The following is a 5,109-nucleotide window of genomic DNA, read 5'->3' on the forward strand; positions in this document are numbered from 1 at the left end:
CTGATGGGAGCTCAGCGAATGTCTGGGGAATTGCAGGAACTAGAGAGACAGGGATGGACAACAGAATTAGGAGGGTGAGTTATGACTGAGAAAGTGGTAGTGAGGGACACCCCAGGGAAGGGACCATTGCACGAGACCAGGGAGTATGGCTTAGAGAAGCAAGGGAGGCGGTATGTTAATGTCCTTATAATCAAGGCCATGCACTCTTAGACTCCTTGGCATGCGTGAATTCTACATTAAGAACGTTCTAGTTCCTATGCATATTTATTTAATAATACATTTTTATTTATTAATATATTAATATTTATTTAATAGTTATTTGGTTTGAAATATGCTTCAAATTCTTCTCCTGGCAAAAAAGGGACTGCTTCTCAGTGGCTTGATCCACCTCACGCAGAGGATGTCCAGATAAAATAGGAGTTTCACAGCAGAGAGTGTAGAAGGATCTGGAAAGAACTCCAAATTCTTGCCTGGGAAGAAACAGGTCTCATTTTAAGAGGCAGACATTTGATGACCTGAAACTTTCAGTCATTTAAATCCAGCTCCCTGCAAACAGGTGGGCTATGAGAACACCCAGGGGGAGGGGCTGAAGTGGGCTGCTCTGCCCAACCCTGGGATTCCTCCCTCCCCTCTCAGGACAACCACATCCGAGCTACAGTAGGGAAGGTACACAGTGAAAGCTGGAGCTAAACTCTGGAAGCCCAAGCTGTTCCAGGTCGGAGGTGCGTGGTGAAGGGTGATTGTGTGCACATGTTTGTGCAAGCACACACGTGTACACGTTCACTACAGCAGCGGATGTCAAGGCAAATAGTTCAATCACAGCCATCCCTTGGAGCAATTTGGGATCATTTTCTCATTAGGAAATGCAGCGTGCGGTATGACTAATGTCCAATCAGCCTGTAGTCCCAGTGCCCTCGCTCACCCCCGTTACAGTCTGATGAGTGGGGAGGGGCTTCCGCCTTCTGCTCCAGAGCTGCTTGTTGGCCAAGCCTAGTGATGGAGGAGAAGGGCTCATTTTCAAATATGAACATGAGGCAAACCCATTAAAACTGGGGAACAGGGCCACCCCCTGAGAGAGAAGAGATGAGATCCCCACACCCACCTCTGACTGGGAACACCGAAAGCTTCTGTTTTTCCTCTGCCCATCCCATTGCTCTCTCCGTTCACTTCTGACCCCTCCATCTGTCTTCCTTTTCCACTGTGCTGCTGTCCCTCGGTCCCACGGAGTACCCCATCATCTTCCACTTCCCAGGGTTCCTCGGTATCCTTTCCCTTCATTACATGAGCCACCATCTTTATTCCCTTCTCCCTGCCTCTTCTCTCCTGACCTGTGTGCATGTATGCAACCCACCTGTGGAACCAGGACATGGTTCTTTTGTGGAAGACCTCAAATGTAGCTTTAATTTTCCAACCTCAAATCCATAGTCAAGGCCATGCATGCTGAAAGGACCCTCAGATGTTCTAGCAGGCATATGTCCACCTCCTCACACCTCGGGGATATTCTAGCAGGCATGGCCCTGTGAGACACAGGAAGAAGGCACCAGACAAGGATCTGATCCAAGACCCAGAGTGTCCATGTGTGGCAATCTTTATGGGACTGGGAATCCCAGACTCTGGTTCAACCCTGGCTCATGGGTGCCTTGGGAAAATCAGTCTCCCCTATGGCCCCAGGCTTCTCAACTAACCAATCTTGTGGGGCCTTTCTCCATCCAGAACCAGGAAGGGCTAGGAGTGCATCTACCTGGGGTGCTTGCCATGACTATGGTTAAAATGCCCACCAGATCAGGGGCAGATAGAGACATTGTCCCACACGACTGTTATAAGGAAAACATTTAACTGAAGGGCTGGCTCGCTTACAGTTTCAGAGGTTTAGTCCATCATCATCATGGTGGGAAGCACGGCAGTGTGCAGGCAGATGTGCTGGAGCTGACAATCCTACCTCTTGCAGGCAACAGGAAGTCGACTGACACACTGGCAGTATCCTGAGTATAAGAATGATGGAGGAAGGTCATTGGTTAATAAAGGAACTGCCCTGGCCCATTTTATTGGTTAGAGGATAGGTGGGAGGAGTAGACAGGACAGAAGCTGGGAGGAAGAGGAAGTGAGGTCAGACTCCACAGCTCTGCTCTCCTGAGCAGATGCCTCAGCAGAGACGCCATGCCCTGCTCCCGGGCAGATACATGCCATGAAGCTCCGACCCAGGATGGACTAGGCTAGAATCTCCCCGGTAAGCGCACCTTGGGGTGCTACACACAGATGATTAGAAATGGGCTGAATTAATATGTGAGAATTAGCCTAGAAGAGAATGGCCAAGCAGTGATTAAATGAATGCAGTTTCCGTGTAATTATTTCAGGCATAAGCTAGCCGAGCAGGCGGCTGGGGTGCTGGGAATGCAGCCCCGCCGCTCCTATTACTTCATAAGAACCCTCAAAGCCCGCCCCCACAGTGACACAGTTCCTCCAACAAAGCCATACCTACACTAACAAGTCCACACCTCCTAATAGCATCACTCCCTGCGAGATTATGGGGGCCAATTACATTCAAACTACCACACTCAAATAGATGTTTTCTACTTGTTTTTTTTTCCTTTTTTCTCATGTGTGGTATGCATGGACACGCATGCATGTTTTTGCATGTGTGAGAAGGTGCATGTGTGTGCATACATGTGGAGGCCTCAATTGCTTTTCCACCTTATTCTTTGAGAATTCATTGAGACACGGTCTCTCAGTCAAGCCTAGAGCTTGCAGGTATGGCAGCTCTTGCCAGGCACTGGGGGTCCTCTGTCTCTGCCTTCAGAGACATGAACCTTTATGCTCATTGGCATTTGTATGGGTTCTGGAGGCCTGAACTCCGTGACAAGCACCGTTAATCACTGAGCCACCTCCTCATCCCTCCACCTCGTTTTAGCATGAGGAGGTCAAGCCCAGTGCACAGACGGAACACCACTTGGCAAGAGGCTGCCGGGGCAGATGGCTCCTAAGGACAGGCTGGGTTCCAGGCTGGTGCACTTTCCACGTACCTCGGTATGTGGGCCTTCACTCTGGGGATCAGGCCTGGCTGCAGAGTCTGAGGTGGGCCCGAGAGTCTATATTTCTGCTCTATTTAGCTGAAATTCCCTCTTAATCAATCTCTTCACCCCAAGTGTTACCCCTCGGTGGGCAGGACTTGGCTCCATACAAAACCAAAAGAGATTAATTCACACTAACATGACTGGCTGAGGAACGAGGCTTGTGATCACAGGAAATGGGTCAGCCAAGAAGCCGGTCCTGGCTCCTGAGCTCCACCAGGCTTGGGACTACTGTGTCCCTCTGAGAGGGGTGGAAGACAGCAAGGTGGCTCTGGATGGCAAAGCCTCTCCCAGGAGACACTTGCAGGCAATTACATCAACACAGGACGCCTTTGTCTTGAGCTCAGGCTGGGTTCCCACAAGCGACTGAAATAAATTAGAGCCTTTTCAACGAGGGCGGTTGAAAGCAGCCCTCTTGGAAAAATCTCAGCAGCTGTGCTTTATGGGATTATAACTAGTAGCAAAACACCCCAAACCACACAATCGCCTGCAAAGGGGGAAATCAAATCAAACTCAACATTGTTGCAGACCTGGAAAATGTCTCCCCAGGAAGCCAGGCCCGGGAGCCTGTTCAATGTTTCGCTGCTTGGTGGCTCAGAGAGACAGGCACTGCTCTCAGGGGTCACATATAGTTTGTACACAACAAGCACCAGAGCCTCCAACTGACACCACACACAGGCAGACTGGAGACGGGGACCTGGCCCAGTGCGGGACACTGTCACAGGGATGTGCTGGGCACCAGAAGTCCCTGGTGCTAAGTGACACAGCGCAGATAGCAATGTACAGGAACACTCACTCTCTGTTGACAAGGTCCCACAAGTGAGTGGGGAAAGAATGGCCTGCTTAGGGGGCAAATGTGTCCCATGGTACATAGAGGCCGATAGAAGCTCCACTCCCTCGAGAGCTGCTGAAAGCAACCACTCCAGGATGGCTCTGTAATCTAGCAGAAGGCTAACATGGAATACCAGAATTGGAACTGAGCAGCCAGAACCCGGGTAGCTCCATCTCTGTGACCTCCAGAGAAATAGCAAGGGAGCCTCTGTTGTCCTGTCCCTAAAATGGGTATCTGCATGTTCTCTTTTTCTAAGATAGGGATGAGGGTTGGTAAGACACTTCAGATGAGAAGCAAAGGAGACAGACATCAAAACAGGATTGTGTATGGGAGCAAGATGGCCTGGGAAAGGGAAAAGAATTCTCCAGACTGGTGAAAATGTGCTACATCTTGACTAAAGGGGACCAAATTCTTACATAAGTGTATTAGTGAACATTTATCCAACTGTGCATTTAAGTACACTCTACTGTATGCAAATTCTATTTCCGTTTTTAAAGCTAGGAAGTGAAGTTTAAGTACTCAGAGCATGAGGGGGACACGGGCCATGAACGGGGTTCTACAGCTGCTGTGACCAGGACACACCCAATCCACAAAGTCTCACATCGCCTCGGGTGGGAGATTATTTTGAAGTTCAGGGTGAATGGTTTTAGAAAACACATATGTTTGTGTCTAGTTCAAACTGGTTAGGTAGGTATTTAAGAGAAAACATTCGTGGGATTCGGAGCACAGTCAAAAAGTAATAATATTTGGGTTCAGTTTGGGGTTTGGTGAAATGGAGCCGTGTTTTCCAATTTGGGGTCATGGTTCAGTTCAAGCTCTTGTTGGGACACCCCAGTGCAGGGTGACACCCCCCAGATCATTGTCTGCATTTTACCCTCGCTGCAGACAGCCCAGTGTGGGGTGACCCCCCCGGACACTATTTACACACTGCCTTCCCTATAGATAGCCCCATGTGCAGTGAACCTCCCCGACTCCTGGACACTGTCTGCACCTCCCTGTAGACTGCCCAGTTGTGTGGTGATACCCCGGAGACACCATCTGCGTACTGCCCTCCCTGCCCAACCGGCCCTTCCCAGCTTTTCCAGCACCTTCTGAAAGAAGTGGGAACTTCAGAGGAAAAGACAAGACTCCAGTCCTCGGTCACATCAAGGGCCACACCCCAGTACATGGGTAAAGCAGAATATAGTCTTTGAGATGACTCACCCACCA

The 5,109-nt window shown here is 49.8% G+C and overlaps 1 long non-coding RNA gene across 1 annotated transcript; it reads right to left on the reverse strand.

Annotated features, from left to right (window-relative positions):
- Nucleotides 1-362: 362 nt before the first annotated feature.
- LOC121450473 lies at nucleotides 363-1,137 on the reverse strand. The gene is made up of 3 exons (XR_005974614.1): nucleotides 1,103-1,137; nucleotides 923-990; nucleotides 363-470 (listed from the first exon to the last, which is right to left on the reverse strand). It is a non-coding gene; the product is annotated as an uncharacterized LOC121450473 (long non-coding RNA).
- Nucleotides 1,138-5,109: the final 3,972 nt, after the last annotated feature.

Source organism: Microtus oregoni, unplaced genomic scaffold (assembly GCF_018167655.1).
Source record: "Microtus oregoni isolate MIOR12 unplaced genomic scaffold, Mior012 000007F_ref0000211, whole genome shotgun sequence".
Lineage (NCBI taxonomy): Eukaryota > Metazoa > Chordata > Mammalia > Rodentia > Cricetidae > Microtus > Microtus oregoni.